Below are 27871 nucleotides of genomic sequence, written 5' to 3' on the forward strand. Positions count from 1 at the left end.
AAATCTTGAGCATTTTAAGAGGTGTCTTAACGTCACTTCCGACATTTAGACCACGCTTTAAAGTTATCCGTTTTGAGAAAAACCAGTTTCCTTTAAATCAGGAACTTTAAAGTCATTTTGTTTATTTCGTTTTTTGTTTCGTTTTATTTCGTTTTTATTTCGTCATTAGGAACTATAATATAGTTTTTTAATGACGAGGTTTATGAATAACCATATACGTCAGTACAACTAAAAATAGTCTCGCTTGCCTACATTAAAGAATTGTGCTCAGCTCTTATTTGATATGAATAAGCTGCTCACAACATATCACTACCGTAACGGCAGAAGACATGCAAACACAAGGCAACAAAAACTCAGTGTTTTATACTCATGTGCGCGTGTTTATTAATGGTGTCGTGAAAGCCATACGCACTGCTTGCAGCAAGTATTTTCTGCAGTATATTCTAATGTCCGATCAGGTACGTGTGTAAATTATGCAGCGATGCGTTCAAGAACAATGCCCAGAATACGCGCCTGTTCTAGATATTGTTACATTCGGGCAAACTTGGCTTTGTGAAGGAATAAACACAGACAGCACCCGATCCTCGGCCAGCTGTTGTATTCTGTATCTTCTTCCTCCCCTTCTACCTTAATCTAGCTACCCGGGCACCGGACATCCGGCGTCTTTATTGGTCACGACACTCGGCAATGACACTGCGCGCGCGGGGAATTCACATTTTTTTCTGGTGGGCGATGCTGACTGCTGGCAGGCATTGTCGCCAAGTCATCGCAAGCTGTCACATGGAGTAGACCAACCGCCAAGACAGAAACGATTCCGGCAGGTAGACAACACACACACACACACACACACACACACACACACACACACACACACACACACACACACACACACACACACACACACACACACACACACACACACACACACACACACACACACACACACACACACACACACACACACACACACACACACACACACACACACACACACACACACACACACACACACACACACACACACACACACACACACACACACACACACACACACACACACCTATATATATATATATATATATATATATATATATATATGAGATCTAACAGACAGTAATGCCAAGGAATGTATAGAGGACGTTATTAGAACAAATGGAATGTAAATAAGAAGAAAGAAAAGTGGGTGAAAAAATAACCAGCCGTAAGCAGGAATCGAACCTACGACCTTCGAATAACGCGTTCGATGCTCTAACCACTGAGCTATCACAGCGGCCTCATTAATATTCTCATTAATATTGTGTCAAACACGAAAAAACGAGCCTTTAGGTATACACTTCTTTCCCTTATATGTATGTATATATATATATGAAAAAGAAGGTGTCCTTGGATTCAGTGGAAAAAATACCAACCAAAAAGTGGAGCACGGGCACAACGAAAACATACATCGGAGGATGTACAGACCCATGTATGAGGGGATGCGAGATGGGAGATGGTGGTACTGATGAAGGCCGGTCCCCGGCTGAAACGTAGGAAAAATAAGTTTTCGTTTTGCCCATCCTCCACTTTTTGGTGTGTATATATATATATATATATATATATATATATATATATATATATATATATATATATATATATATATATATATATATATTCTTTTTCTATATTCAATATCTGCATGTATGTGTGGCGAATATGCCAAATACAAATTATTGATTAGATACTAGAGACTAAAATCTCCCAGCCTCCCCCTGTCCCGGTCTACGCGAGGGCTCCCAACATGTGTAGGTTTCTACGTAGAACTCGAGAGTGAAAGAAAAGCTGGCCATCACTGAAATGAATTAAAAGAAAGATAAATGTCTTGAGGAAAAGAACGAACAAGGTCTAAATTGACGCGCCAAGCAACTGTAGAGTTCTGCAAATGGCAAGAGGGAAGAAAACTATAAATGTATTTAGTATAACCAGCCGGCAACTGTCGGCAACGTCGGTGAAACGAACGTTTTATGCAGTCAACTTCTTATTGCCTGTTGGCTGCCTTGAAAAAAAAAATGGGTCCGCTTGATGAAACGTTGGTTGCAGTTGCGCTTCCTGCTCACTTTCTTTCCCAATGTACGCAACACTGTAGAGCTCGCCTTTCTACACATGACTCGCAGTACGCTAACACTTGTCTCGCGTGTCGTTTCAGGGTCTCGATGTGTATTCTCGCTCGCTACGCGCCGCAGAAGATTACTGCAGCCCACTCTTCGTGTCGGTCACAACCGTGACATTGCCCCGAGAGCGACCATGTCCGCCCTGGTCCTTCTATGATCATCTCTGGACCAGTCAAGTCTTCGCACTGGTCTAAGACTTCTTTGGTTGTTCCGCGCCGTATTTACTGCGTGTGGAAAGACTCGAGTCGCCTTCACTCGGCGATCTATCAAGTTTTGTGTGATAGATTTCTTTAGAACAAGCGGCAAATGATCTGAATAGTTCAGCGAAGTTGCTTTACATGGACGTTAGCACATTGTTTGAAAAGCCAATAAAATATCCTGAGCCTTGTTTTTGCTAAACCTACATAATCGGCGCTTTCCTGCGCACATCGACTACGATTTCAACGAAAAGCGCAAGTACGATGGTACGTAATTTTATTTGTTATTGCATTCTATGCACGGCTGCAGAGTAATATTTTTTACTCTTAAAATGTGCTTATGTTATAACATTTTAAGTTAGTTAACAGACCAGAAATATATATCGACGTACATCTAATTTAAAATTGTCCTAGACTGGATGAAATTTGCATTCCTATACAAGCACGTGCAGTTAAAGAAATACTTGGAAAATATGAATACTGACCTGCTCAATCAAGAAAGCTGTCTTCTGTAGAATACTCTTGGAGGCCTGGGAATCGTCATTTCGGTTAGGGTCGTTAGCTGCTTCTGCTGCAGATATGGTAAGCGTAATCAATTGACTAGGAAAGAATCGGGATTGTGTACTTCAAGTATTTGAGGCTACCTGACGGGGTTACTTAGATCTTCGAGGCCTGTAAACGTACAAAGATTCTTTTACAAGGCGCATAGCTTTCGTTAGCTTACGCAAGCTGTACGTAGTTTTCAAGCTGTACGTAGTTTTCAGTAAGCTGTACGTAGTTTTCAATTTACTATAAAAAATGACATGTTTTAATCACTAATGAAAACTAACAGACAATGATGCCAAGGAAAGCACCATCGACCTCGGAATAACGAGTTCGATGCGCTACTACAAAGCTAAGGTGGCGTCTTTTTTTTTATATCTTGGATGTAGTTTATTAAAAATGCGTTTTGCGCACGTACATGGTGTACAAAATACTTTGTACGTTGTAGCTTCAATGTCAGCATGTGACCGTGGCCGAGAGAAATTTCACATCTGGCCGTGCTAGAGAAGGGCTCCTTTCATGTGCTCCGTAGAGGCGGTGACAGGGGCTTTTAGCCGCGGCAACATGAATAGAATACAATTGTATTGATTTTTTTTATTTCCGGAAATATAAAAATGCTGGCGGATACCACATTCGAAGGTATAATTTGTTAGAGTCCTTAAAGTATTATTTTTCTATAGTTTTGCCGCGCTCTACCAGGTGGCGACTTGGCGACTCACCGGGGTTCATTAAGTATGACGGCTTGGTGGCGCTAGCCACCGCCCGATCTAAAGGGTACAACCATATCCATCCATCCAACCATACATCCGGGGTTCATATGCCGTAGAGTCACCACCAAGTGGAGTGCAACAGAGCTTCAAAAAATAAAATATGATGGACTCCAACGAATTCTACTTCGTAAAGGGGCCGCCAACGAGATTCGAACCACAAACCTCCCGGTTATGAAACCAACACTTAACCTCTCAGCTCCTGTCACATGCTGACATTAGTCCTACTATGTTTGGCTTAACAGTCGCCATGTAGATCTTTCGAAAGTAACCACATGTAACCTTAAATAAAACGTATCAATTTATCCATCCATGTGAAATTTTTTTTAAAGTTTCATTAAAGGTCCTACGTGGTTATCAGTTTCAGAAGATCCAAAAGTCGAAAATTCAGCCTAACATTGTAGCTCTAACTTCCAGCATGGGACAGTGGCTGGGAGGTTAAGCGACCGTTTCATAACTGTGAGATCGTTGGTTCGAATCCAGCTGACATCCACATTTCAAGCTATAGGTCGTTAAATTAACTAAAATTTCGTTTTTCTCTAGTTTTGTCACGCTCCACCTGGTAGTGACTTGGTGGCATGGGTGGAGAGGCCAGGCGTCTCTGTTTCCCTCACCATTATATACCGTTAGTGGCTTCGTGGCCGCTTATTAACGCTCGCTTGTTCTCCTCCCCCAATGTGAGGGAAACAGTGTCGTCGAAGTGAGTGTTTTCGAAGTGAGTGGCAGGTGCACTGTTTCATGCATCGGTTTCGGTTCCGCCAGCTCAATTAGCCAGTTTTCATTGCTCCGTGGTTAATACCTGTGGCCGCCTTTCGAAAATTTCGAAGTGGCTAAGGACTATTCGTAGGAAGGACTCGAACTCGCCAATTAGACAAGATCTGCTATTTCCACTAGTCAGAATGCTATATGTTTTAATTTCAATAATTACCCTCCTAATTGATGTTTGTACACATCTGAAGCCTGTAATTTTTAAATAATGTCGGAAAATACGCATACTAGGCGCATCGTTGCGAACTGTGACGTCAGACAAAAGTTGAGCTTTATCATGGTGTTTAAGGGCCTCAACTTTTTCGACTGCTTTTAGGCAACTAGTGCGGCGAAGCCAACCTATCAGGCAAACTATAATTTGAAAAATACGCATACTAGGCGGATCGTTGCGAGTATGACGTCAGACAAAAGTTCAGCCTTATCATGAGTTATAAGGCCCTCAACTTTTTCGACTGCTTTCGGGCCATCGGTGTGGTGAAGCCAATCTATCAGGCAAACTATAATTTGGAAAATATGCACGCGGATCGTTGCGAGTATGACGTCAGACAAAAGTTCAGCCTTATCATGAGTGATAAGGCCCTCCACTTTTTCGACCACTTTTGGCCCATCGGTGCGGTGAAGCCAACCTATCAGGCAAACTATAATTTGAAAAATACGCGTACTAGGCGGATCGTTGCGAGTATGGCGTCAGACAAAAGTTCAGCCTTATCATGAGTGATAAGGCGCTACACTTTTTCGACTGCTTTTGAGCCATCGGTGCGGTGAAGCCAACCTATCAGGCAAACTATAACTTGGAAATTACGCACACTAGGCGGATTGTTGTGAGTATGACGTCAGACAAAAGTTCAGCCTTATCATGAAAGATAAGGCCCTCAACTTTTTCGACTGCTTTTGGGCCATCGGTGTGGTGAAGCTAACCTGTCAGGCAAGCTATAATTTGAAAATTACGCATACTAGGCGGATCGTTGCGAGTATGACGTCAGACAAAATTTCAGCCTTATCATGAGTGATAAGGCCCTCAACTTTTTCGACTGCTTTTGGGCCATCGGTGTGGTGAAGCCAACCTATCAGTCAAACTATAATTTGGAAATTACGCACACTAGGCGGATCGTTGCGAGTATGACGTCAGACAAAAGTTCAGCCTTATCATGAGTGATAAGGCCCTCAACTTTTTCGACTGCTTTTGGGCCATCGGTGTGGTGAAGCCAACCTATCAGGCAAACTATAATTTGGAAATTACGCACACTAGGTGGATCGTTGCGAGTATGACGTCAGACAAAAGTTCAGCCTTATCATGAGTGATTAGGCCCTCAACTTTTTCGACTGCTTTTGGCTCATCGGTGTGGTGAAGCCAACCTATCAGGCAAACTATAATTTGGAAATTACGCACACTAGGCGGATCGTTGCGAGTATGACGTCAGACAAAAGTTCAGCCTTATCATGAGTGATAAGGCCCTCAACTTTTTCGACTGCTTTTGGGCCATCGGTGTGGTGAAGCCAACCCATTAGGCAAACTATAATTTGAAAAATACGCATACTAGGCGGATTGTTGCAAGTGTGACATCAGACAAAAGTTGAGCCTTATCATGGTGGATAACGGCCTCAACTTTTTCGGCTGCTTTTGGGCAATCGGTGCGGTGAAGCCAATCTATGAGGCGACCGATAATTTGGAAAATACGCTTACTAGGCGGATCGTTGCGAGTATGACGTCAGACAAAAGTTCAGCCTTATCATGAGTGATAAGGCCCTCAACTTTTTTGTCTGCTTTTAGGCGTGTATTGTGATGCAAGGGAACCTTTGAGCTCGGGAGCAGCGCATGGTAGGCCCATCACTGCAAAGTGTAACTTGACGGCATGGGAACACCGGGCTTCCCGGGGCATATGCCGCCAAGGTACTACTAGATGGAGCGCGACATAGCTTCAAAAAAATAAAATTTTAAAGCTGTAACAAGCTTTTGCTTTGTGAACGCATTGACAGAAAGATTCGAACCACCGACCTCCTGGGTATGAAACGAACGCCCAACCTCTCAGCCAATGTCACATGCTGACATTCGAGCTACAATGGAAGGCTGAACCTTGGTCATGTAGATCTTTCGAAACTGATATTCACATATGACCTTCAATAAAACGCATCGATTTACCCATTCCTGTGAAGTTTTTTTTTTCATTTTATTGAAGGTCATGTGTGGTTAACAGTTTCGATATATCTAAAAGGCGAATGTTCAGCCTAACAAGCTAGGTTGAATGTGAGTATGTGATAGTGGCTGAGAAGTTGATTCGTCGTTTGATAACCGGAGGGTCAGTGGTTCAAATCCAGGTGTCAGCCCCCTTACCATTAGAGCCTTGAAAAGTTCATTTTTGGATGCTTTGTCGGGCTCCACTTGGTAGCGACAACGTTCGTTCGTTTTTAATTAGGTGGCACCAAATAATGAAACTAGCCCTCAAGTTTTCTTCGCTTATTAATTGATTGCAATTAAGGCATTTATTGATGAAATGAAATGGCTGGCTGAATTTCGCAGGCTTTGTATGCTTCATGACTGATAATTTCGCGAGAACGCGGTGTCGCTGAAGTCTGAGTGTCTCCGAGGTGATATGGCTTTAGCGCAGCTCAGTTTGAGCGTGGAGGAAAGGTACTATACAGTCAAGAAGAGGAAAAAAACAGACGACATCATTTTATCATGCACCAACTCGCGCAGTCATCAGTACTTTTCTCCAAAGTGTTGTTAAATGGACTTGACTTGCTCAAGGCTGTAACACTCTGCTTGTCAAAACGTCGAATCCAGCCACAACCCGTGTTCACGAACCCTTCACGTGGTTTAAGAACAAGCTATAGGCGATGACACTGCGCCTGGTGCCGCGTCCAGATTGTGTTCGCCGCACGAGCCGTTTCCGTTTGATGCGACAGATGGCGCGCACGTGAGGGTGCGTCAAGGCGATCACCGAATAGTGACTCCGATCCACGTGTAGAAGGTTATTAATGCCGAGCCTCGGTTGTTTATAACGCTCGATATGCACATGTAAATGTATGTCAATAAAGTGATACACTGTGACTCTGCTGCAACGAAATTGATCTCATAATTTTATATGCAGCTTATTTGTTAACAATGTTTTTGTCACGTAAACGCTTCGACAGCAGCAGACGTTGACTTGGTGAAAGGTCGCATTTTAACGCGACAGCAGTGAAGAGCTCGCTTCGCTGAAATTCTGTTGTCGGCATATTTCGTTCAGTACAATAAACAGCGTTGTCCGTGAGAGAAAATTTCAGGTGTTCGCAACAAGGATAGTAGTCCAAAGACAAAGGCACGCTAGCTATTAGGAATGTGATAGTCGGCGTGCGTGTGTATGTGTGTGTGTGTGTGTGCGTGCGTGTGTGTTCAGGCGTGGATTACGCTCTTGCGTTCTCGTTGCTTAGCAAAATGAATGAAAACTTCATCAAAAAAACTTTCAAACATTGTATCAAGAAAGTTACAGGTGTTCTATTTATATCTTAAATCGTACTTACCCTTGCCAGTCTTGCTGTTACCCTTGCCAGTCTTGCGTCACACAGGTGACGCAATGCGGCCTCTGGCTGTGTAAACAGCATGGTATGATGGGAATAACTTCACTGGATCCCGAGGGTCGACGTTGGGTGAACACATACCGCAACCATGTCGCGACTGCCAGACCAGTGCCAGCAAACATACTTTGCGCTATTTTATTGAGCTATGCGGACTTCAACTTGATGAATGGTTTATTAGATAGTGAAAGCGCTCGAGCACACTGCCTAAGGCAGTATATTTTTTTTTGCAGCTCGTGTTTTACGCCACCGACGCGGGACGTCGGCAATCATATTTAGCGTTTGACGAGACATCTAAGGCCATCTAAGTGCTTCGCCCTAATGAGCGGTATTGTGTCCTAAGGACCGGGCTCGGAAGTGTGATTACATTGTTGCATGACGATGACGACGAAGTGCTAAATACATGCAAAATCGAGAAAATCTGGCTTTACGACATCAAGCGTGGTAAACTAATTGTAATCCCGATAATATATAGAACGTAAAAAACAGCACAGCGGCATGACACAAATGATATATACAATGATTTCTGTTAACTTAATTTTTGTTTTTCTAAATATGAATAGTTGATGCAGCTCGAAAAAAGTGGCATCTGAACTTCAAACAAGAAATGATTTTTCTGGTGCGATGAAGCAGTAAATCGGCAGCGCATAAGCCCATACTATCAGTGTAGTGTCGAGTATGCCCGTCGTGTTTAACGTCGAGTAGGCCCATCGGTGCTGAAGCCGAAGCGATGTCTTTTGCGGTCGTGCCTGCTGATTCATCACAGCCATGCTGTGGAGCCGCTGTCTCCAACGCACAATAAAATGGGCCTACTTGTAGCGGTCGCGTCAGGCATTCAGATGCAGTTAAACCCCGTCGCTTCCGAGAAGTCTACAGATCCAGCCGTTTCCTCAAAAAGATTTCCTTTTTATTTTTTTGCTGCACTGTACGTTATTTTGGGCAGCCCCCGGTGAAATGGCAGCCGCAGCATTCCAAGCATGCATACGGTTTCTTTGGTGCGTGTAACAGGACGTTTCCTTGACATTCTGCATGGTATTTGGTAGAGATCACTTATTCGGGGAAATGCTTCGCGCACGCAAGGTCAATCAGCTGCAAGCAGTCCAGTAGTGCTGCACTGCAGTAACTAATTATTGTACCCTTTTCAAAATTGTTATGTTAGCTTCCTGCTATGATGACTGAACAACTAATGACGGCTTCTAGCTCTTGAAATAGCCCGCCACATCTTATCCAAGCGCTCTGGTTCACGCGGAGCCTTGACAGTGACACACGCTCCGTACAAGTCCGATACGTCTACTTTCATTTCGGAAAGAATTACCCATTCCGAGGCACAGCCCGCGACAAGGCCGTTGACGGGCACTCGGAGTCGTATGCAGCGTTGTAGTATACGTGCACTGAATCCCAAAGCGCGAATCAGCAAAACAAATGCACTGGCAGGGCTCACAGGCACAGGGGAACGCGTTCATAAATCGCAAAATCACATGCGCACAAAGCTTTAATGCTGATGTTCATTTGCGCACGTATTTCAGAATGAGCGCCACGCGAATACCTGGCGCCCCATACAGTAGAGCCATCTCAACTCAGCTCACCACCTCACGTCTCTTCTTCTCTTCTCCTTCTTCGGCTTTCCTACATCTTTACTCCTATCCTTTTTATCCCTCCTCACCCCCATCCCTCGTGAGCTACTGTGGCGGTGTCGCTCACTGAAGCAGACAATAACGGGGCTCACTTTTCTCTTCTTTTCTCTTTTTAAGAGTCACTTTCAACTCACGCTGCAGAAACTACTTGTAGGCCAAAGTCATCGGCGAAAACAATCAGTCCCCACCCTCTCCTTACGCGGAGCGGCGAGTGTCAGCACCTAATTGTTGCACCCTGACCCATTATATCATTGAACTTACATCTTCTCTCCACTTCCGACTCATAATTTGCAATTTAAGTCAATATAGCGCTTACCTGTAGCAGTCCCGTAGTGTTTCACTGCCGTAACTAATAAATAGACTCTTCAAAATCGTAAAGTTAGCTTTCTGCTTCGAAGATTGAACAACTAATGGCGCCTTGTATTTCAGCGCAAACGCCCTGTTCAAAGACCCTGTTCGAAGACGACTCCATATTTTTCACGTTATCGCTCACGCGATAAGGTGAAAAATATGGAGTCGCCGTTTGATATGAACATTCATTGCATACAAGCCCGAGCACGTTCAACTAGAACCGCGTCTCGACATGACGTACGACAGGTTCAGCCATTACTTGTTGCAACATGCAGTGCAGAAAAGCACACTCATGGTTTACGAATAGGACCTAGCGTTCTCTTTCTCATCTTTCTATTCCCCTTCCCAAATCCACCGGCGCAGGGTAGCCGGCTGGAAGTCTTTTCTGGTTACCCTTCCTGCATTTTTCTTTTCTGCTTACTTCCTCTGATCAAATCCCTATCTGATCAGTCTCTTGAACTACGTATGGGCCATGGGATGACGATATCAAGAGTCATCATAGCAAACCCATAAGCGACCGCATTAACATTCAAATCAGGCAGTCGTTGTCCACACCTGAGACTTACCTGAACGGGACCACGCAATGACGAACGCTTGTCCTTGATTGTGTGAAACGTTTTTTTATTTTTTTACACACAGGAAAAAAGTAACCAAGTGATGCGGTGTGCTTGAAAGACAAAGATTTTAATACTCTGTTTCATTTTTATTTACATGCGTCTTACAGTACTGTACAAACATCGATATGACTTCATTCTCATGAACACTCGACTTCTGGGCTGAGGCGAACGACACAAAAAAAAAAAAACATCTGGGAACTCTTCTAGACAACACCGTTCTTTTTATTAGATACACAGTGGCCAATACTGCGGCACCCCAGTTGATAAGAAACGGAACTAGTATGAAACAAACGTTGGACTATATCGGCTTTACAAAGGATAACGTCGGCTCTAGGCTTGGACCACCATTGAGGCGACAGTTTTTCCAAAGAGACTGTCTTGGAATGGTGAAAAGAAAACGTACGGCATCAGATTACCAGCTCTTAAGTTTTTCCTAGTATCTGCGGTGGATACCAGTTCTGTTGGAAATTTTAGTGTTTTTTTTTAACGTTCACTGATTTTTCATCAGAAAACCTCAATGTGTACGGAACCAAAAAAAAAAAAAAAAACTGACGACACCCAGTGCTCAAAGCGTAGTGTTTTTCTAGAAATGCTTCACTGCAATTTGCAGCTCTTCTAGGTGTCTACTAAACTACAGCAACACAGTGCCATCGAAAGTAACGCAAAGACTACGCTTTTCTGTAATTTCTTTATTGAGGCACGGCGAGTCAAATCTAAAGGAACAAGAAATATTTGAACGGGGGGGTGTCATTAGAGCCCATTTTTTGAAAAGCCTTTTCGTCTTCCTCAAACCCACAACAAGACAATGTAAGACAACTCAAGTGGTCAGGTATCCTTCCACGCAGGCACTAGAAAAAAACCACTCGTGGAAACGCGAACTCTAAGCACGCTCCCGATTCCAATATTTTTTTTTCACCGCTTCAAGTCTTCAAGTTTTTCTGACCTTTTATCTCAATTAGTTATTCTGGGTGCTTTAATGTAGCATCTGCGACATGCAACGTACAGGTAATTATAACGCTGGTTAATGGAATTTCGTCACTATTAACGGCTCTTTTGCCGCACATCCAGTAGCTTATTTATCAGAATTGATCGCTGAAGAATCAGGAAATGGAAATAATCCGGATAATCCGAAATTCACATGTGCACGCACACGGTCCCATAACGAAAAAAAAAACTGCGTAAAATGTTTAGACAATGTTTCATGCAATAAAAGAAATTTTATGCGCAGAGCTATACTGTAAAAATAAAACGACTTGTCATTCCAGTAGCACTATTTGTGCGATAGGCCTGTGGCTAGCGATCAGTGTTTTCACCGACGACGATCAAGTTCCCAGCGTCCCACGCTAGAGCTAGAACAAGCACCCCCCCCCCCCACCCAAAAAAAAAAAAAGAAAGGCCAGCCGAACAAGCGAGAACCTGTAGCAGTCGTCGGAGTGCAAACTACGAAGGAACAAAAAATGTGGCATACTACTAGAAACACTATTATTCCCCAAAGGTATGACATTATCATTCAACGTCAGACCCCTTGTCATGGCGACAAGCAAAGAGTGCTTCGTCTTGCAGCATAATGTCAGGTCTAGGACTAAGTTTTTTTCCCCATACCTTTCAAGCATCCTTGTCTTCAACTGTTTTCACATCATATTTTTTTTTCCTTTATGCCAACAGTCACTCTAAGCACAGTGTAGCGTTAGCATAACGGGCTGTACATTACACGCAATACGTCCCCCAGAAAGCGGTGTTGGGACACTACGCGACTCACGAATGGCACGACATTAAGAAACGGGTTCTGAAGAGAGCTCAGAAAGGAAGTCGTCAGAACCGTCCCCGAAGCAGCCCTTTCTCATTTACGTCAACAATATTTAATACAGCACACAAAGGAAACTCTAGGGTACAGCATAAACAGAAACAGCACAGTGGCAAAGGAGGCATGTGAGCCGGCCCTAGGCGGAAAACTGCAGCAATGACTACTTTCAGCGGTAAATCGCAAACATCAGGAACGTTGAGGCACAAATCTCAAGAAGCCTATGTACAAGCTTAGACCCCTTACAAAGAAAGAGGTTAAGAAGAAAATACAGTTAAGGCTTGAAACATGGCTGACAGTGATAGGCTTTATGACACAAGAAAAGTGAAAGTGGTTCAGAAACTTGATACTGCTGTAATGGCAACAAATTGTGGATATCTCAAAAGCATATACTCCACAATTGGATTTGCTAATTTTGAAAGAATTTATCTAAATGAAGCGCTGTGACAACGCATTCGAGTCGCTTTTGCGGATCCGTGAAAGAAACACAACATTAGTGAGAATCAGAAATGAAGGTGTCATTGGCACAATTATTGATCTCAATTCAGTACGGCAACACGAAATGAATTACAGCAGCAAAACACAACAGAAAAGAAGTCAACCGTCTCGTTGTCAACAATACGCACAGCATGTCTGAAGCTTATTTTACACTGATGTGACATCCGTTACACGTAAAAATAAAAACGTGTCACGAAGTCTGCTCCATAGGATGAAGGAACAAGATAGAAGCAGTTTTTCATGAGTACTGCGAGCCTCTCTTTGGCATAAGCTGGACTAGCTTGGTTAACACGAAAAAACAAAAACTGCGGAAACGGTGTTATGGCACTACGCTAAAAAGTCGCGGCCTCCTGTTACTAGAATAATACTTGACGCCGCGCAAGCATCATAAACATTAAAAATTAGTCTTGCGGCCATGGACTTTGTTTTACGTGACTACCTTTAGTAATGAAAAAAAAAACTAGACAAATGCGCGAAATTGCTGACGTCTAATGTTAGGCGAACATCGACGAACATTTCATGAACTCATCGAGCGAAGGCAGTACAATGACAGCATTGGTTTTTGCCAATTAGTCAGTTTCTGGGATGCTTACGACAGGAACATCTTAACGAAACGAATGTTGAACTAGCATTTGTAGTAAATTTTCATCGTATAGAACGTATCGGCCTAATGACAATGAACATTCGTATGAAACTCTACTATGGAAAACTATAAGAATATCAACTACGTCAATTCCACTCTTGAAGTTAGCGTTTTTCTACGAAACGCGATATACACCTTTCCAGTTTCCACTCTGTAAGTTATAAAGATATGCTTCAGCATTTTCGCAAAAAAACCAACTTTTGCGTTCTAAAACAATCGCCCGCACTGAATTTCGATAAACAAAATAAACAAGGGAACACGGAACGTGCAAAGAGCCTCAAAATTGGGGTATCACATTCAAGCTGTATATTCAAGACAAGAACACGATGTCCTTTTTTGTTTAAAAGTCATTTGCCGAGAGGCGATAACTTACTTCGTCCCACCAAACATTTGACAGGCAGCACCTACGACATCAAACAGAAACAACAATAGCACTTTCACTTGAAGCGTCACCCGGTGAAACCACAGTATCTGGTCGATTGACGAAGTACACACCACACAGCCTTGAGAGATACAGCGTCGTCTGCAGATGCACGGTATGTAGTAGCGTCACCTAATGTGTTGTCTGCAGCAGCGTCCCATGCAGTAGGGGCGAGCGCCATAGAGTTTACAATAGATTTGTCTGCAGTAGAGTCGGCTGCAGCGTCATCATCTGTAAAGCACGGCCAACAGGAGCCATTTCTTCTGCAAGAGCGTCATTCGCAAAAGTTCCACCTGCTAGAACATGGTCTACAAGAGCATCTCCTGCTATAGCGACACCTGCTAGAGCGTCATCTGCAAGAGCGTCGTCTGCAAGAACATTATATGCCAAACCAGCACTTGCTTTCAGATCTGACGGCGACACACGACTAGCATTAAAAAGTCCAAACACAAACGTACTGTTTGTGAAAGCACATCGATAGAAAGATGCGTGAGCTACACGAAAAGAGACCGGCACGCATCAAAGCACTTCAGTTCCATTTGCCGTGTATGTAGAAGAAGACAGCGTACCACCGTTGGAAGCACTGGGATCATCGATTGTCGGGTTGCTGCAACGATGCCTCCCCACTTAGTCGCCGAGATTGCGAAGCGAGCGTACAAAGGTGAGGGAAACAAACAGCATTACAGTTGACGCGGGAGCCAGTACGACAGGTTGTGCATAACAAACAACCTCCTTCGTAGCCTGATGCGATTTTCCCCCATCAGACAAGACTTAAGTGTTCAATGCCCTAAGCATTTCCCAAAACAGCAAACCATCCGTCAAGTAGCACTCAAAGAACCTTAAAAGACAGTCCGCCCTTTTTTTTTCTTCTTGAAACCGCCTGGCATATTCTTCTTCTGGATCCATTTCCGACAGATTCCCTTGGCGGTACCTCTTTGAGCCTCCTAGAAGGAATAAAGACTGAAAAGATAGTCATAAAAGACGGTGTTAGACACGGTTACTTAAGCATTAGTTTTGACGCAGTTGTTTTATTTCTTCTTACTGCTCAAGTAGAAGGCGAGCACTAAAAGGAGCATGCATAACAATTTATGTTCAACCGCGAACGGGGCGTAGGAGTGCTCTGGTAAAATAATTCTAAGCATCACAAAACAGCTCGCACTGAAAGTCTTATCATTCGTAGTAATAGATATTTACTCCTTGTAGAACGAAAGAATTCTGACTTCGAAAATTTCAACGTCCAGCAAGTATTCGATGAAACCATTCTATAGTCAATGCCACTTAAATGTTAGCATCAGTAATTTGTTCGAACGTTCTCGTTAGCTCATTCACGCGTGTAACTAACCAATGGTTGTTAAACAAGCAAGCATTATTGCCTTCTTGAGCACGTCATCCCAAAACAATTTACAGTTTTCGCTGTTCAAAAGTGTACTTTCTTGCACCTAAATGCATCTTCACCTACATACTACCGTGATTGAGGCAGAGCACGCTTTAAAGGCCAGTCAACACTATGATTGCATTTATGTACACTGAAAGAGGGCGCCATTTTTACTATTTTTTTACTGCACAATAGCGAGGCATATCGCAGTGCTGATTGAATTACTTTAAAATGGCACACCAGACAATGCATCATACCGTGTATGCCGGTGTATAACGCATTTTCAGAGTTTGTTGTTTATATTCTCCCGTTTAGATTCTCGGTTGTCGCTTTTTAAAACTGTACTTTCCCGCACCTACATGCACCTTCACCTAAATACTACAACAATTGAGGCAGAGCAAGCTTTACAGGCAGGTCAATATTCTTGATTGCAGTTATGTATACTGACAGAGGGCGCCATTTTTTACTACACAATAGCGAGGCATATCGCGGTGCTGATTGAAAAAATTTAGCATTGCACGTCATACAGTGCACCATACTGTGTATGCCCATGCACAACGCATTTTTAGGGTTTCCTGTTTAGATTTTGAGTATATACGTTACTAAAAACGTCCCGAGAACTTATCCGTACCGGTAAGGGCACAAGCGTAGTTCACTTGCAGAGAAGTGAATCATAAAAAAAAAAACAAAATGTTCGCCTTACTCAACGCAAGGTATTTTATCCACCGCAAGAACAAGCTTGGCAATTCGTAGCACAGAACAGAAAAAAAGGAGAGCTTTTAGACAAGCGAAAATAAATTAATTAGGAACTTACAAATACGATAAACTTATAATGTTTTATTTAACTATATTGAAAGCCTGAACGAGGAGGTAGGTATTGACACTTGAAAACGTGCACGCGTTACAATGTTCGGACGACAGACAAAAGGAGTCGATAAGAAAGGCGCCAATCTGTCTACTCATTTTGCCTACCATCCAAACCTCGCGGGGCGAAATTTATCCACAAGTAAAAAACACACGATTATAATTTTAATATTTGTTTAACAAGTAACTGACGACAGGGATGGCTCCAATTTCATTTGAGGCACCTGCAAAAGTTTACTGCTGAAATCAGTGCTTGAAACTCTAGCGCCCCCGTTACCTTCCAGAGCCTTTCCGAATGCAGCAGTAGCGGGCGGGAAGCGAACCCGCTACCTAATGTCCTCAACTTAAAAAAAAAAATTCAACCACCTCCGCTTTGCGGAAACCGTTGAAACAGCGAAACTGCTGGCGGTCCCTTTTGTGAGACTAACGCGCTTCTATGTTCTTCAGGTCTTTGTGTCGCATCCCTGCTCGTTATTAAACACTGTGTTAAGCTTTAAAGTGGTAGTACAGTTTTATTGTACCTTGACCATACCGTTATCAGGTACAGGTTTACAAAACAGTCCTCGCTTAAAATGCTGTGGTATGCTGTAGCACGGCTGATCATGAAGCATTGTTTGTTAAACTTTGAGCCGGTGGTATTAGCACCACCTTTTGTAACTACGGGACTATCGGGTGACAGTGGTGGGACTGCTGCAACGAAGAATCCTTTTCTTGGGCTAACTGAGACCTGCTTCCTTACGAAGTTGAGTCTGGTAGGACTTATCAAATTGCTGCGACGCATACGCGCCTATATTATTAATAGCTTTCTCATACGTGGCACAGACTTCTGTGGCAAATATCCGTTTGTCGGGCTACTGTTGCCTTGATTTGCAGTGGACCGGTGTTGTGAAGTGGGATCTATCCAGTGTCAGGGGTGCATGCCTGTGTTCGCTGCCCAAAAGCATTACCAAGGATCTCGGGAACGAAAAGTTCGACCAAGAACAGGTTCGCTGGTAAAACGCAATAGTGATACACTGAACTATGACCACGGCGGTACCTGCTGCAGAGTTGAGATGATCTCGTGTGGGGCGTTTCGGCACGAGACTCAGATACGGCAGAAGATCGTCAACAAATGTCGTTGAGCCGAGCAAGAGAGGTCAATGAATTAAGACTTCCCTGAAAGTGTGCCACAGCCATCGCTGTTAATGCTTCGTGCACAAAAAAAAAGTGCTCGCAGCACTTTCGGTGAAGCCCTGTATTGCATTACTGATCGCAGTCACTTGGTATTTCCGATCATGAGTGATTAATCGCCACGCCATTACTTTTTAAAGGTGGCACTTCGATCACCAAGTTACACAGACCTTTGCATACGTAATGTGGCGAGACATTCCTAGTCGAAGAGTAAATATTTCACGCAGCACAACGGGTGTGCTGCTCACCTCGCATCGAGTGGGCGACTAAATTATGCAGCGAAAAGCAACTCGCCATTTCAGTTTCACGAAGAATCCTCCACGGCAAACGACGCCCGAATGACCGCTATACCCAGCAAAGGACCGTCCGAGCGACGCAACTGTTCAAAATGTTTATTATTCATAACTTCTTCGCGAAAACAAGACAACGGAAGGGTGAGACAGGACAAGGTGAATGTGTGTCGTATTGCCTGAGCGAGCCCCTTCCTTCCGCCTCCAAATTGATAATGAATGAGTACGCAGCTTGTGCACCATCGTACTCGGGCACCGTTGTTTGAAGAAACTAAAAGAAAAAAAAATGTTAGAGCGTTGATATATAGACGCCGTCACAAAAAGAAAAAATCAGTAAAGCTACAAAACACTATAGAAACTTTCACGAGTCACCCAGTTTCGCACGTGTCGTCCCATCTTCAAGTACCAAAGTATTTGTTACCATCGCAACAGCGTCCTCAATACGTTAAACATAACGGGCAGTATGGAATGCCTTCCTGTAAGGTAGGGCTTTCAGTTCATTTAATTGGGCAGCCTTCCGACGTCACGGGGCGAGGATAGCCCGGCCAGGTGAGCCCGCAAAAATTGAGTTGCGGGTGAGCATTCCTTTCGTTCTATCTTGATAATTCTACGCTGAATAGGTTCGCACTGTGTTCCCCTATCACTCCCGTTCTGGCGGCACTTATCTATTATAAGCCTTCAGTTAACGCAACCAGCTAGAAAAAAAAAACATGCAAAACCTTGAGGCAGTCAAAAGTGTTGAAGGGCCCCTTTAAAGGCGGCAGGCATTTCGTGACTTGCTTGCTCGAAGTTCTTCGGTTAGTCGCGAATTCGCGACACTAGGTGGCAAAGGGTTAGAGAGCACGACTAGGATTTGTAGTTTTCTGCGATAAATAGATGTAACGAGTCCGTTACGCCTATCCGGGAGTGAAAAGTGAAAAAAGAACTTTAAAATAACATTTCAGCGCAAGACAAGCCCTGGAAGTCACCGGCTGTAAACCCAGCCCACCGCCGGCGATAACCATTTTGACAAAACGTCGGCGACATCACTGGCAGAACACTACGGCACTGCTCGATGCCGCGCAAGTTTCAGCCAATGCAAGTCGTTCAACTTCAATGTCAAACTGAAGAAAGCTGAAATATTTTTAATTCACGCCCAGCCGAACGTCGAACATTATCGTTTAACGGAATAGGGACGCTCGCACAGTCAGCTGCTAGTTACGTCACGACTCGCAAGTGCACCAGCATTAATTGCCCGAGTCTAAGGCCGTTCTTGGCTTATAAGAACATTCAATTACAACGCTTATGCTCAAACGCACGAGGAACACACGAGTTATTCACAGAACACTTTGTGATCGAAAATTGGGTCTCGTGGCCCCTTCAAGATTCGGTTGCCCTAGCTGACCACTCGATGCCATCATCATGCCACCGTTGGTGACGATGACACCTCAAACATGGCTCATACCAACTCAGAGCGATCGCCCAAGTATTGACTGGTTCAGGTTTATTTTCTTCTCTTTATGTCAACCAAAATATCCACTGCCCCGCTCGTTTCCCTTACTCATTCTGCCATATAACGATATCTTAGTGTTACTCCTACTATTTTCCGTTCTATTCACGGCTGTGTTTGCCTCCAATTTATCTCCAGTTTCTTGCTGTTGCCGACGTGTTGCCTTGGTAAACCACAAAATGCATTACCTCAGCAAAAGTTAATAAAAAAATGGGCGATCCTTAACATTCGCTTTTAAAAATTGAATGCGTAGCAGTATCTTGTCTCTATAGTGCATACTTCAAACACTTAGGCTAACTACGTGGCCTTAAGAGAATGGGTGCAGTAATGCGAGAGCCCTTTGTAGTGAGTGACCGGCTTTAAACCATGAAGTCATTATGATAACCACACTTTCAAACGCCTGATGGCAATGTACGCCAGTGCCACGCATTATTAATGCAATATTTCATGCAGTACAGTGAAGTACGTATGCAGGATGCGTGTGTTTGTAACGCATCAAAGTTACTTTCACTGAATTTTGATGCAGATGAAGTTATTCACACTTCACTCACAAACAGAGGCATGATTGTGGTCTAGGGAGAGCTCATCATCACTGTAGGACGTTCATCACTGTAGGACGTTCATCAATGTAGGACGTTAGCCTTTCAGTTTATTTATGCAGTGCTTGTACGCTTATTGCCGCTATAGAACAGCATCAGTACAACTATGTGCGATACTGCGGACTATTTTAATACGCATTCTATTAAAAACAATGATCAACAAAAAAGTATAACTGTGTGCTAGAACACCCGCTTGTCAAGCAAACGACCCGCGTTCAAACCCCACTCGCACCCAAAATCTTCAGTATTTATTTCATTAGCTACTTTCTCTATTTTTCGGTCACGCACAAGATAACATTTTTTTCGCTTATAACCAACGACGCCGACGCTGACGCCGGAATTTCAGCGAAACGAACTATTAAACGCTATATCGCGTTAAAAGTCGATCTTTGCACAAAGCCACGCGAGGCTTTAAACGGCGAAATTGAACAATTTGCAAGACTAATTTGGTGGCTGTTAACAGGCTTTGGATAGGTGTTTCTAGGTTTTTTCAGCGCTCATCCTCAGCGCAGAGACATTCGAGTTTAGCAAGCTAAACAACAGACAGTCCCATACACGACGGGGATGCCACAACGTCAGGCAAAAACCCAAAGCTGAAGCCAGGCGTTCGCACTTCTAATAGATCAACGTCGTCGTCGTTGACGTAGGCCAGCTATAAATTGCGCTCAGTCTAACCGCAATTTTGCACGGTCTACCAGCCAACTATTGTAGACATAAACGGGTACCGGGGGTATTAGATATGTCCCTCTACTCAACACTGGCCCACTGGAAATGAATAGTGTAACAGCTATCCCAACAACGAATGGCTGCGAAGCGGCGGCAGCGGGCCGAAGAACCCGAGTACGTACAACGAGAGAATACTAGAGAAGAGGAAAAGTAATGGCGGCTGCAAGAAGAGGCCGAAGCGATAGAAAGCCTACGCCTACGACGACGTGGTTGTACGTATCTGAGAAGTGCGAAGGCCAAGTTTGGGCGTGAGTTTCTGACTCCGGAGTTTGGCCATCCATGCCGTGTACGTGACTGTTGTTTGACTCGAATCCATCTGCGCTGAGAATCAACGAGGAAAGAACTTAGCATCACCTAGCGAAAGGCTAGCAACGGCATAAAAGCAGTCTACAAAAATAAAGGCATAGAGATAACCTATAAGCAAGCAGCTTAGTCTTCAGAGTCAACCAGTCTCACTGTTTCAAGCCTTGCGCTTCTTTTCTCTTTTAACTCTTTCTCTTTCTCTAACTCTTTTTCTCTTAAAGTTCTCTTTTAACTCGACTGCAATACGCAGCGAAACCAACCGGTTTACCAAAAAACATTAACGTGTCAATTGCACTACACCTGTTACTAACTAGTGTTGGCAGTGTTAAAGTAAACACGGTAAGCCCGTAATGACAACCGGAAACCAGTACGAAGCGATGCTTACTAAAGCGGAGGTATACCTTCGGAGAGACCACAACAAAAGCGGGAAATGTAAGCAATGTTTACCCGCCTTTAAGTATTCATGAATCATGCCGCGTCGAGAGAGACGGCCACACCTAAAGCACGCGAAAGGCGTAGTTGCGGGCTTGTCACGAGCGTACACGGGTGTGACGGTCAGTCGGCGGGACAAAATGAACGACGCCGAGGGAGTGAACGGGACGTAAATACGGCTTCGCCGCCTCGCTCGGGACCACCGCAGTGCATGCCTGCTCGCGAGTCGTGCGACTGAAATCGCTGTTACGAAAACCGGAATTACAAACAAAGAAGCACGGTTGAATCGTATACCGCATGCTTTCAAGCAATAGCTGCACCTCTGTGAAAGCACCTCCAGGAACATTGTTTTTTTTTTTCATGTTCCCCGAAATATATGTTTTAAAATTACGCGCGTATTAGCCACACCCTTAATTCTTGAGAGGCGCCACGGTGGTGCTGTGGTTAAGGTGCTGGCGTGCGTAAACGATGGTCGAGGGTTCGATTCCGGCGGACGCAGCGGTCGCATTTTCGATGGAGGGCAAAATGCTGGAGACTCGTGTGTTCCGAGTTGCGTAATCGTCAAGAAACCCCCGGTGGCCGAAATTGCAGAAGCCCTCAACTAGGGCACTTCTTATAATCATATCTTGGCATAAGATCATAAAACTCAAGCAATTAATACTACTAATATTATTTTTAGTCGCGTGGGAGCATTATTCGTAGTGTGGCGCGAAAATTATGAAGCGTATCTTTTTTTATCAACATACGCAGCCGACTGGTCCGAAGTTCGAGATACAAACTCCGTGAAGCGAAATAACGTTTAGAAAGAACGAAAATTCTGTTGTTTTGTTTTCTTTCCTGAAATTCTCTTCTAACTAAACGCGAATACTGGCCGCAGCCACAATTTTCACTTCCAATCTCGGAGAAAACAAAAAAATCACAGCATATCCCCTGACTGAATGATGATGAGTGGGACGAAGCTTCGACAGGATTTATCGGCAAACAATGGATCGTCCGTCTGTCTGCCCGTCTGTCCGCCCGTCTGTCCGCCCGTCCGTCCGCCCGTCCGTCCGCCCGTCCGTCCGCCCGTCCGTCCGCCCGTCCGGCGAACACTACAAGTACAGCCATCTCACATTTTTTTTTTTCATCATATATTCAGCATATACAAGTACCCCATCCAGCGGACATTCCAAGAACTTAAACGAGAGGCGGCTACTACACAAAGGAGACGCACGACTCACGCCTTAAGGAGCTTCGCCCCTAAAAAAAAAAAAACACGCGGCTATTACGCGATCCCACACGGTAGTTGGTGCCTGCTCGGTCCAGCAAAACGAACATCGGTGTACAGCATACGCGAGGTCCACTCGCACGCTATGGCCCCGCGGACCGCGAATTGGGGCGACGTCACCAGTCCGACGCGACGAACCACCACCACCACAACAACTGTAGCCACGCCTCGTACTGCTGCGGTCCCAAGGCTCGTGAATTATTAGCGAGGTGTTTCGCGATGGTGCCACGGCAGGGAGGCGCAAGCTGGAAATTCACGAGCAGTGTTCAGGATAATCCTTCCTTCTTTGAAAGAGTCGTACAATCATACGAACTGAAAGTTGGTCGAGTTGTAAGTGGCTCGTAATGCTCGACTGAGCGGGAGATAAACACGACAGGACGAAAAAAAAAAAGGGAGCAACAAAGACGCACATTCGCCTAATACGATTCAAACGCGATAGCTAGCTCTTGTTTTGTACCGCTCTTTTGCAGTCGATATTATCGCTTAATCATGCCTGGTCACGTGGTACCAAAGCGGCGAGGCTCCCGGCGAACGTAGCTATATGAAGCCACGTCACAGAGGATTAGGCGGTGCGACTTCGCGCGTGACAAAATACCGCTATAGAAAAGCGAGGCCACTGCGACTTCAGCGTCCGAGTTGTGCCGAGGGCCAAAATCCATTCTGCTACAACAAAAAAATAAATTGCCAATATTTAACGCCCCAGAACCACAATGTCCTTATGGAGAAAGCCGCAACGGAAGGTTTCGGAAACTTCGGCCCCCTGTCGCTTTTAACGAGCACCTACATCTACATTATCCTACTTCCTACATTATCCTAACCACGTTGCTCTTGTCAATGCGCTTTGCTTTGCACTTTCACTCCGGCGGCTCAATGTCATCGACGCGATTAATGACCTTGTGAAACACGGGGTATTAGAGGTTTCATTAATTAAGTCGACTTTTTCATTCTGGCATACCCATATTTTTCCTTTTTCACTAGAGAACAACTATCTGGAGATTTTTACTAATTAGCCTCTTTCTCTTTCTTCTAACATTCTATTTCTCTCTTTCTCTTTCAGCAAAAGTCGTATAATATATATATGAACTCTGTACACAATACACAAATCATGCCAAACAATTCTGGTTAGTAGGTCGAGCCAAAGCACCACGAACTCGTGCTTGTTTTTGACGCAGACATTGTCAACTTTCGATGTTTTCAAGCTTCGAAATATCGGAGACAACACTTGCTTTTGTGATCTCTTAAAAGTACTACTGCGCACTTCAGGTTGAAGCACAAATCTTCCGAAGTTTTGTTATGCCCTCTCATCACTTTTTTTTTCGTATCGGCATTCTATCGAGTTTGCAGGTCACACAATTTCCCGTTAGCACCCCAGTTCCGGTACCTTGTTTAGTACAGTATGCGATGAAGCACTCATACTCTTTCCTTTAAAAATATATATAAAACAAACACGACACGTAAATAGAGCGAAATACGATCGCTATGGAAAACACTTCCACGTCTCGTGAGACAACGGCATAAATTACGAGGATGCTTCCGCACCATACTTTTTTTCTTGTTTTTCACGCTTAGACGCTATTCCATTCGACGCAACTGATCAAGAAACATAGCAGCAGTGATCCACCTTGCAACACCTTCTTTGACTTAATTTTTTTTTCGAGCATAACTTTCCAGCCAAAGTGAGAGATACGACGCGCACTGTATGGGGATTGAAATCTAGGAGCACCCGCTGCGGCGCCAAGGCACGGACGGACGGACGCCGTCATGAGGCCTCAGTAAACTAGGATTACGCAGTACGCGCTGTAGCTCAGCGAACAAAGCGTGACCTATGTGATAGTAGACCAGCAGAGTGACTGCATTTCACGATGGGGGCGAAAATCTTAACGGTACGTGCACATAGATCTAGGCGCACGTTAAAGAACCCCAGATGGTCCAAATTTCTAGAGCCCCTCCCCCTACGGCGCATTTGATGATCATATCGAGGTTTCGGGACCTTACACCCAAACGGTTATTTTCATATGATGTCATAGTAGACAGACTACATTATATTGCGTCATAGTGGATATACACACACTGACACATACTCTGCAAATAGTGAGCGCTGTCCATTCATATACGTAAAACACCAGAGTTCTCACGCGCCTTCGATGGACGCAGATATACTTTACAAACCTAATCTAACCAGCACAATCACTTTTTGCAGTAAAAATATTTTTATAGGTATGGAAATACCGCTCCCACAAAAACAGTGAGTGAACGGCGGAAGCGGGATACGATTCCATGAGTTCTCGCAGCCGAAGCGGGCACTTCACGTTGGCACACGTGCTGTTCGTGGTGCGCTATCACAATGATTACTCGGTTGTTGGGTGAATTCTGTTTTCTTTGTTTTGTATTTCTTCTTTTTTTTTGTCAGATACTGCTCAAGTACATATTGTGCAGTTCTAGCAAATAAATCTTGTTGTAAGTCAGTGCCACTGTCTGCCTCCTTTTCTTGTCTCTCGTTATTGGCGCTGTTTTTCCTGTGAATCGTGCCGTACCAAATCGCCCGAGCAACTACGTTAGCTGTTTACCACGAGGCCACGTTTGCCGTAGGTCAGAATTTTAAGTGAGATTTTTTGTCTCCATCTAAATATGGCTGCCACGGCTGGGATTGAAGCCATGACGTTCGGACCACTAGACTGAACACCACAATTTACTATACCACAGAGGCGAACTCTAAATAACAGTTCATTTTAGCTGTGTTTACGTCCCACGCTTATTGAGCTGGGACATACTTCTACGGTTGTGTAACTTTCTATTATTTTGTTGTATGGTATCTGGTCAAGGAGATCCTAACATTTTACTAGTGCGGGAAAATTGAAGGGACCTTTGAACACTTGAAACAAAACTGTCATAAACCTACTCCTCTTTTCCTACAGCTAAACTTCAACTCTAGGCCATTCAATCGCGCGTACTTTTGTACTCTTATTTTTTGTTTGCCTGCATCGTGTCCAGCGAAGTTTCGTGACCGGCTGGGTCATTGATGTAAGTGCGCACCCAACGCCATGTGGGACTCGTTAATAATTGAATCCTACCAGTGTACCTTCGCGCCATTCTATATCTCTCTATTATATATATATATATATATATATATATATATATATATATATATATATATATATATATATATATATATATATATATATATATATATATATATATATATATATATATATATATATATATATATATATATATATAGGTCCCGGAGAGGAAATGAAAACGGTACCGGAAACACGTAAGCATGTTGGCTCTTGGCAACTAAACAAGAGGATTGTCCTACCAACGTATTCGTGAATGACTTATCGTGAACACCAAGTCAGGTGCGCTCGCAGGTGGCAAATATGACAGGGCTGGTCAACTGGTTGGTTCGTTGAACGAGCGACTTATTGGGAGAGTTATTCATGAGCTCATCGACTGGTAGATCGATAAATCTACCGGCTCAATATTTTTGCGCCACCCTTAGTAAGGCCTCAGAGCATTTAAGGTGCAATAAATGAAGCAAAATATCAAGTTATCATCATCAAAGTATATATCAGCAGGCCTTTTTAAGTGGACTGAACTTTTTCCTGAATGGAATGAAGTTGACGTCTTCACAGTATAACAGGTCTTATGACAGAAGTCGTACAAGACAGTCGCATTCATTTGCGTGTCTATTTATTCTGTCTCTTCGTTCCTGGTATGTCGTGTGACCAAACAGATGTCAAGAAAATGGACTATCCAGCAACAATGTGCCATAGCTATATCTTTAGATGTCTCAACAAACACCGGCATTCACCGTCAGCCTCGGTCCAAGTGATTGCGTCTCTCATAATCATATAGTGGTTTTGGGACGTTGAACCCCACATATCAATCGGTCCAAGTGATAAAAAAAATCTGTACACGACGACATCACCATATGACGTCGTCACGACGTTGCCAATCACCGAAATTGCTGACGTTCTCGTGACGCTAATATGACGTCACATTATGACGTAATCACTTGCAACCGCCACGCGGCCAAAAGTGAGCCAATCACGGAGGCAATGCGAAACCACGTACAAAGTGCAAAAAGCTCAAAATGTCTTCGATCACAGAGGTCATACAAAAGAACGTGTTGAGCGCGGACAGTTTCGAAATCAATTCCAAGTTCGCTGCCGCTGCAGATGCCGCCTTTGGTGAGCTCAGTTCGAACGTACAGAAACGCAGTCACTCGATTGAAACCGAGTTCAATTCGTAAACGACAATACACAAAGAGAAAATACGAAAGAAAAAAAAACAATGTCACACAATCTAGAGACTGCGAGAGTTGTAGCCCAGACAATAAAAGTAAAATCAGCACATCGCATGCATATGGTCCGGACGTCATGTAATTTATGCGAGAGCGACAATAAACTACACTAAATGTACTTTCAAAGCTGCGAGTGCAGAAAAGCGACGGCATTCGCTTCGCAAGTATTCAGAAGCCGCGGGAACAAGGCGGAAAATCTCATTAACATATTCATTAACAGTTCCCCTTCGCCGCCTCGTTTCGGCTCTGGCAGGCGCCTGACGAAGCTTCTTCTTGAGAAGCATTCGCGTTCATCGTATGCAAATGAAGTTGGCAGCTGTGCCGGCACACGCCTATAATGTCCTAATGAAAGAAACAACAGACGGCACGTGTAGTGCTGCGGAGCGCGCGCTTCTTAAACGCTAATCATGGCAAAACTCATTCGGGGAGTTAGGAATGACTGCACAATGCTCTTCGGTGGGCTCGGTCGAAAGGTGTAAACTTTTAGCTTGCAGTATAATACAGAAGGAGTTATTCGACAATGGAATAAGCTTCAACTGCTCGTGCAAGGTAACGTAGCAGTCGGGCAATGAAATGTCGAGCCAATAATAAAGAAGCTGCACAGACTGGTCCCACATAATTGATATGTGGGGTTTAACGTCCCGAAACCACCATATTAATATAAGAGACGCCGTAGTGGAGGGCTCCGGAAATATCGGCCATCTGGGGTTCCTTAAGTGCACCCAAATCAGAGCACACGGGGACTGGTCCTATATAGGACGTGTGCCTGCACGGAACAAGTTTAAAAACACGCTAACACACACCTATCTCCTGTTTTACGTCCCAAAACTACGGTATGAAGGGGAGAGACGCCATAGTGCAAAGTTCCGGAAATTTCCACCATCAGGTGCATCCGGTGCCACCAACGTGCACCCAGATCGCATAGTACGCGGGCTTCTGTCGTTTTCCCCTCCATCGAAATGTGACTGCCGCCACCGGGAGCGAACCCTCGACCTTCAGGTCGGCATCCGAGCACTATAACCACTGCTCCACCACGGATTACTAAGACTTATCCTTAGCGGACTCAGGACTAGACAACTTCTGTGTCTTCTAAGACTGTGAAATGAAG

At 44.1% G+C, this 27871-nt stretch overlaps 1 protein-coding gene across 1 annotated transcript in view; it reads right to left on the reverse strand.

Annotated features, from left to right (window-relative positions):
* Positions 1-14628: 14628 nt before the first annotated feature.
* Positions 14629-27871, reverse strand: part of LOC119167161 (beta-1,4-glucuronyltransferase 1) — a 444090-nt gene continuing 430847 nt past the window's right edge. The window contains exon 8 of the mRNA XM_037418601.2: positions 14629-14902. The gene's annotated coding sequence lies outside the window, so the exon portion shown is untranslated. The remainder of the gene's footprint in view (positions 14903-27871) is intronic.

The sequence above is a fragment of the Rhipicephalus microplus genome, chromosome 6 (assembly GCF_043290135.1).
Source record: "Rhipicephalus microplus isolate Deutch F79 chromosome 6, USDA_Rmic, whole genome shotgun sequence".
Lineage (NCBI taxonomy): Eukaryota > Metazoa > Arthropoda > Arachnida > Ixodida > Ixodidae > Rhipicephalus > Rhipicephalus microplus.